This window comes from Akebia trifoliata, chromosome 14 (genome assembly GCF_017979445.1).
Source record: "Akebia trifoliata isolate Shusen 1 chromosome 14, ASM1797944v1, whole genome shotgun sequence".
NCBI classification, from domain to species: Eukaryota; Viridiplantae; Streptophyta; class Magnoliopsida; order Ranunculales; family Lardizabalaceae; genus Akebia; species Akebia trifoliata.
In genome coordinates this window covers 21,505,053-21,513,386 of record NC_141388.1, presented here as the reverse complement: position 1 = coordinate 21,513,386, position 8,334 = coordinate 21,505,053, and positions in this window count along the sequence as shown.

Here is an 8,334-nt window from a genome sequence, read left to right as displayed (position 1 = left end):
TTTTTTTAGGGTTTGTTTGGTGGCTATCGTTATGAATGACAGAAAAAAAATTCCCAAATTTTTTCTCCCAAAATCTTTTTATAAAGATGATTTTGAATTCTGATAGTCACTAATTGAAATAGCAACAGGACTTTCACTAATTTTAACATATTATTCATCATTTTTGTGTATTTATTCGGCTACCTTTACACAAACGTTTGAATATAATTCTATAAACTAATGCTATCATTGAATAACTAGTTGGTGAAAACTTGGACGTTCTTGTCTTTCAATCCTCCTTTTCCTCTGGTTGTCTCTAGATTGTTTTACAATCTTTAGTAGAGAATTCCCATCCAACTTGTACTTATTTCACCTTGACCAGCAGCGCAGCCATGGTTTCTGACTATGTGGGTTATCTTGAAAATGAGCAATTCCCACCCAAGTTACTGTGTTATAGCATATATCCTTCTTAAAAACAAAGTTTAGCTGTTAGGTTCAAATTTTCTCATTGATACTAGTTAATGAATGAGCCTCATAATTGCATCATATATCACTTGTCCCTTCTCAAGTTATTTTGAACATTGAAGGAAGCAAATGCACGGTAATTGTTTCTATATAAAGGATTCATTTTATCATTTTCAAGAGTATTAAAGACTATCAATTCATGAAACTTTTTAGTGCTTCACTTACTCTATGGAATGGTGTCCTTAGATTGACATAGTAAGGGGAGGACCAAGAAGCAATAGATTGAGGATTAACCAATTTGGGATCTGTAAACACCCCAATTTGAACGGGCCCCTACTCGAAAGGCCCAAGTCATTGAAAAGTGACATTTTGATCGAACCAAGGCCCCTAAGACCTCTTAATGGTTTAGGGGGCCCACCAAAAGGACTCGGCCTATCCTACGCTTTCCCAATATTCGCCGCTCCGCTTCCAAAACCAAAAATGCCAAATTTTTGATAAAGTTCACCAATGGGCCTAAAAAGCCTGATTTGCCAACACGGTACACTTTGATTAATCCAATAATTTTAAAACCTAAAAAAAAAAAAATGGATAAAATTAAAATGAGACTTCGGACACCTATCACTTCCTTTTCTCTCACTGCTCCATCTCCAAATCCAAAAAAACATAAGCCCATCTAAAGCCCATGAACCCGCAAGTCACCTAAAATGCATTTCTCACATTAACCCCTAACCTAAATCCAATCCCATATATTCTAAAAACCTAAACGTATCTACCCTCCCAAATCCAATCCAAAATGATTCCAACCAATTCCTAAAACCCAAGCCCAATGCCCCTAAGTCCAAACCCATATCCAATTCATATCTAACCTACGACCCTAACCCATAAATCACAACCCACATCAACCAATCACTTTTTTATCATTAAAAGGTGACACATGCCATCACCTCCTCTCACCTCCCTCATCAAATCACCTATCCCATCCTCTCAAATCAAACACTCATTCTCTCCCATCAATTCATCTAAATCTCTAATTTTCACACATCTTGTCACATGTCACCATCTCCCTCACCCTCTCAAAATCTAATTAAAATCCACTCCCCTCAACTTACCAAATACTCAATCACCATCTTACACCCTCCATTCTCTTAAACCAAACACCACTCAATCAATCAACCACCTTCTTAAACACCCATCATGTCATCACACCAAATACTCCACCCAAATAGTTTGGGTAAGATCCAAACAATTTGGATCAAAACACAATCCATTTACCTCTATTACATAATTACTCCTTTCCCAACTCTTAATTTCATATCCCTCGCCTTTAAAACATATGTTATTCTCTACTCTCCCACACTTAACCCTATTATATCCCCAAAGTATCCTCTAAACACCTATAAATACCCCCCTCCTCTTCCAAAAATGGTTACCAAGTCTTACAAAAAAATTTATCCCATACCCAATTCTCATCACAAAATCTTACTAAATCTTACTCACCAACTCTCACTACAAAATTCTCCCCTACCAAGTCTCACTAAAAAATCAATTCTCTCATCATCCCTTCTCTACTCTTTCAATTACAATAGAAAAAAAATGACATTTTCCTAAATCACTAAGGGTTCAAGAAGACATAGAAGAAGAAGGAAACAAGAAAAGAGAAACTTCAAGGTGGGTTCAAGGCAATCCCCCCCTCTCTCTACCTTCTTCTATTATCCCCTCTCCTCTCTTTATTTTTATTTTAGAAGGACTTAAGATGTAATGATCCCCCTCCCTTATCTCCGGTAGATCGGACTTCGATCCGGTCGAAAGTATAAGGGTTGTAATCCATTTTGGAAACAAAATCGATTTTAATCCCTCAACTGTTTTGAGGTAATTGGTGTTCGAGTTCTCCTCAAGTCATGAGAATGAACCCATAATCGTAGCCAATATTTTTTAAATCATACTTAGCTCCCGAGGCAAATAATTCAAAGGATCATCTCCTTCAATGGGATGATTTTATAATCAAACCGAAAGCAAATCCCTACTAAGGGTATAAGATATCGACACGTGATACTTTACTTTTATTTTGAATTTTCAATTAAAATGATCGAATTGAGTTGAGGTTACCACCACATGGTGGGGAAAAAGCGTGTCTAACACCTTCCCTTTTCTCCAACCGAGCCGCTTACCCTCGATCTCATGGTTTGATTAGTTCCTATCCATCGTAAGTCACTAAAATGTCAAAATGTCACTTTTTCAGAAAAATATACATCCGGTGACCATTCACACCCAATTACAATATGAATGGTGGCGACTCCAATCCTTAGTAGATGTGGCCATCGTAATAGAGAACCACGTATCTATAGGATTAAAGCAGAAATATATACTTTGTGGGGTAGTGGTCTACTTATGCAAGTAAGCATTTATTTTCTCCTATTCTCCCACATAATACCACAATAATTTTAGGATATTTGTCGTGTTGAACATACATCCTAACACTTAAGGTAGTATCACACCAACCCCTTATTGACTTCTTTTTAAAAACTGACCTCTAAAGGAAGGTTGGTGTTATTTTTCCTCCATTGGCTAATTTATTATGTTGTTAAACACCCCCACAGTTTGATTTTAGAAATCTAGTTAAATTAGTTTTTAGTATATATATTAATGTTTTCTTTTGCTTTCATATATTTCTTTCCTTATTTTTATTAGAAACACTTATGAGTTAAATGTACGTAAATATTATGCTACAATAACATTGTTTGCTATGGCTGTGAGTCTGACCACCATGAAGATTGAAAATGAAATTTTGATAATCATCAATTTCTTGTTGAATCTGTGATTGATGATGGTTTTTATTGTCGACCACACCATTTGCTGAAAGGCTCATGCTCGATAAAGTAGTTACGAGGTCCACAGACTGACTCATACCAGAAGAGATGATATTGATAACTTTGGACCATTGATACTCATCTTATCTGAAGCCCCAACCCTCCCTCCTCCAACCAAGAGAAGGCAAAGACTAGGAGCCCTAGCAACAAGTTGAGGTGCACCAATGTTTTGAAGCCGTGAACATTTGATGTGTGAATAAGAAAATAGAATCAGTATTTCAGAAGTACATTTTTCAGGTACACAATTGCTTTGGTCCTTATTATTATTGTGATGAATTGGTTTCAGGCTGCACAGGTCAATCATGCAAGAGCCATTGTTTTTCATTTCTTGTAGTATAAGTTTTTATTTCCTTAACAAATTCCCTTTTAAATACAAGACTTGATCTTGTATTGGTTCATGTCCACACAATCAAAACACTATGTACCAAGAACATTGGTGTTTTTTTTATTTCATCATCTTCCCCAACCTTTCACCCAATAACAACCAATAACAACCATATTTTTTTTAAACGTTGGTTTTGAACCAACCTTGAATATGAATTTGTCACAAATGGAACTCCATCGACATTCGACGAAAAAGAGAAAAGTATCTGCAACGTTGAACTCTACAAATCCTACCCATTTCTTTTTCTCTATCTCTTCTTCTTATCTATTTTTCGTTAAAAATCAACTGTACTAAAAAGGGGATTTCGATCTCTTCCACCCACGATTTCATCCACTTAGAAGCCAAATCGTCATCTGTCATAGAAGGAAAAAAAAAGGATGTCGTCGTTGAGATATTCAAAATCACCAGTCCATTTTAAAAAAATTAATCGTCTTCACGTTAGATTCTTCTCGATTTTTGTAGTGGTCACCTCTATTTCTGTACATTCTTCAATTTTAACATCCAAAATATGGTAGGGGCTTATGATTGTTACTAGTAATCATAGATTTCGAAAATGCATTTAGGATTTTTATAAACCTTTCGATTTTATTTTAAAACATAGAATTTTTATCCATTATTTCAAATTCATGTGAAATATATGTATTTGATGTGTTTAATTATATTTTATAATAAATTATATGTGACTGGAACATTTCACTGGATTATTTCTATCAGTTGGGTCCTTTGCCACTGTTTGGACCCCATTTTGATCAAAATTTTGTAATTTTTCAATTTAAATGATAAAAATGAATTTTTAAAGTTTGAAAAATAATTTAATATTCAATGAACTCGTATTGAATGATAAATATCAGAAAATGAATGTTGTGTTTGAAAAATCAAAAGGTGAATATGAAAAAAAAAAGGATAAAAAGATAAAATATCAAAATCACACCCTAGGGGTGATGTCTACATTTTACATAGTTGTACTATGTGGGTTGGTGAACAGATATCTCGGGATAATTTACTTTTTGTTGTATGTTTATTTATTTTCTATTAGTGCAAGGCATTGATTTAATTTATGTACTTTATTTAATTTAGGTCAGTTGGTCACAATTGTATTGTAGGAAATTGAATATCCATTCTCAACTATGTAATGTTAATTTCTTATTTGTTTTTAAAGAAAAATGATATATATATATACATATAACTATTTTGTGAATTGTTAAAGAGCTTGTGAATGCCTAAAAGGATAGTTCATCATATCATTCAGAGTGATGTACTATCTTGAAATTTGCGGTGGGGACAACCAAGCTCATACGTGGTATGGGACACGTATGAGAGTGGAGTCACAACTAGAATCTAAGTTTATTCCTTTCTATCTTTACTAGTGAACTTGTACTGTCAAGCGGTTGTACACGAATGGGGATGTATAATGGAATCACATACACGCCTGATAAGCATAGATGAAGATAATTGGATAGTAGTCACTAGTAGTTTATAGTAGTCAAATGTCTTAACACGTCGAAAAGATACCCGTGGTTTACGATCACGTAAAACGGCCAACCTGAGCAAGATAAATAGTCAACTAATCATGATAATGTAATGACCGACCACAAAATCAAGAACTAAAAACTAATAAAAGATCAGAACATCATGTCCCAACTGGGAGAATCCCAATTCTCTAATTCCATTACTCCACAATTGTGTAGTATGTATTTATTACCTTATTTTGAATTACAAAATGACAATCATGCTTACTGTTTCAATTTTATCAATTAAGAAAATGTTATAATATGAGTACTATTGATTGATGTGATGTGAATTTTTAACTATTTAGTTATTCATCTATAGCTATATGAATTAGTTAATTGTAGTTTATTTTATAAAACTTTACATGTATTGAAATGATTCAAAATGCTTACTCATTCATGTAAGGATAAGGTTATTAATAAGAATTATTTGTGTACCTACTAGGTAACCATTGTTACTCACTATTTTCTTCCTATTTTTTTTATTTTCAAAGCCTATAGTCGGCGAAGTAGGCATAGAATCGACGAATGAGAACCATCTGGTGGGTCAGATAAACAACCAGAATCCGTTACCTAGTGAGCAATGGGGCTATACCTACTAGCAATATTAGTCCATCTAGGTTGTATGATAGATTTTGTGTAAAACCCCAGATTTTCAATTCGTATCTCGAGGAAAATAAATAGTGGAATCTTGAGAAAATTTTAAAAGTGGGACTTAGGGGTAAAATTTTCGGATATTTCTGATCATTTTTAATAGAATCTGACCTCACCATTAGATTCAAAATGATTGAAAAATATATTTTAGCCTATAAGCACGCTCAAATGCGAGTTCGAATATAAAAGTTACAAAATCCTCGATTACCGAGTCAGACCAGGCTAAAATAGTGACTTTTTTGTTAGAACAAGAATTATTAATATTCAATTATATCATTGGGTTCATAACAAAAAATTATTAAATATGGACTATTTGTTTGTCATTTTTGGAGACCAGAAAGTTGAATTATCGTCAAAAACGAAAACGACATCAAGCTTAGGGGTCACCTTAGGCAAAAAATGTAAATTTTTGATAGAGACATAATTTATAGAAATTGACTGTACCATTAGATCTGGAATGAAAAATTAGGCGAAATAGAGTATTCATTTGTCAATTTTGGAGTCCGGATGGTCAAATTATCGTCAATCAAAACAATTAGCAAAATACCAATTTTGTCCCAAATTTTTATATAAATAAAATTTAAATTTTTTTTTCTTTTCACTTCGTCTTCTCCAACCGTCCAACAGCCAACGCGTTTTTTTTTTTTAAAAGTAGCCAATATCATAAAGTAATATCAAAAATTCGATATCCGAACTCAATAGTAGTTATGTATTGGAATTATGAGTTCCTCCGTGTCTAGAAATCCATAGAGCCTAATAAGCCTAAGATAAGATTTTAGGATCATTCCGTTAGTAATGAAAATGGTATCTATTAATAAATTCTAGGTTAAGGTAGCAATCAATACTTTCATAAGAGCAATTGTTAGCCTTACTTTCAACACACTATTAAACTCTCAACTCACTCTTAATTCAAGCATCACTCTCAAAGTCAAGCATCATCTTCTCTCAATATTCTATCTTCCATTGAAAAAAAGTCAAGGAAGACTTATCACTTTGAAGGTCAAAGAAGAACTTAAAATTTCAAGGTGAGTCAAAGGAATACACACACCCCTCTCTCTATATCCTTTATTTACTTCCCCCCTCATCTTTTTAATTTCTTTTTAGAAAGTTTTTAAGATATAATGACCCCCCTCCTTTATCTCCGATAGATCGGGCCTCGATTTGGTTGAAAGTATAAAGGTTGTAACTACCTTCAAAACAAAATCGGTATTTAAACCCTTAAAATCGTTTTGAGGCAATCAACATTCGGGTTCTTCTCAACTCATAAGAATGGACCTGTAACCATAGCCAACACTTTTCAAACATACGTAGTTCCTAAGGTTAAAGGTTTATAATGATCATCTCCTTCAATAGGATGATCCTAGAATCAAGCCAAAAGTAAATCCCTACTAAAGGTATAAGTTATTGACATGTGGCATTTACATTTATTTTGCATTTTCCTTCAAAAAAATGGCTAAGTTGAGTTGAGGTTACCACCACTTGGTAGGGAGAAAAGGATGCCTAACACCTTCCCTTTTCTCTAATCGAACCGCTTACTTCAATTTCAATTTAATTAGTACCTTATTCGAACGGGAGTCACTAAACGCCAAAAATGTACATCGGGTGACCATTCACACCCTCTTACGAAATGAATGGTGACGAGTCCAAATCTTAGTAGATGTGACTTTGGAAATCGAGAATTATACATCCATAGAAATTTTGAGAAGGCTCCTGCAAACTTGTTAAATCAAAGTAAAGCCCATAAAGTTGGAAATGGCTTCATGTGTCCAAATTGGGTCCCACTAGTTGGGATAGGATTTTTAAAGATTAGGTTTGGGTTTTCGTAGATAAGGCTCATAGTCCAATATATCTAAGTGAACCACATTAGATATTGTGCCCTATATTCAAATAAATGAGTTTGAGCCCACCAACAATCTTAAAATTGAATTTTGACAAATTAAACCTTTAAATGAACTAATCAAAGCTTTCTAAGGTAGGACATAATTGAAAAGTTAAATTATCTTTAAGTCTATAAATACCAAAGCTTCCCTCAATTAACGGGGAAAGAAGATCACTTTCTCTAAGAAGATAAAAGCTCTCCCTCTAGAAAAGAAGAAGCTTTCAAGTTCTCCTTCAAATATAAAACAAAGTTTTTTAGAGATCTGGACTTCGATTAAAGAGAATGTTAAGCATAAATCCCTTATTCGAAAATCAAGAAAACTTTCTCAGTTGATAAAACGCAAAGTCTAGAGAGAAGAAAATTTACAAAAACCTCTACAAAATATCAAGCTCAAAATTACTTCTATAAAAGGCAATAAATCCTATTCAACCGATAAAGTGTGAAGTCCGAAAAGAAGAAAATCAGCATAAAATTTTATAGAAGATCATGCTCAAAAGTCCTTCTTTAAAAGCCAACAAATCATTCTCAATCGATAAAGCGCGAAGGCCGGAGAGAAAAAAATCTACACAAACCTATACAGAAGATCAAACTCAAAAG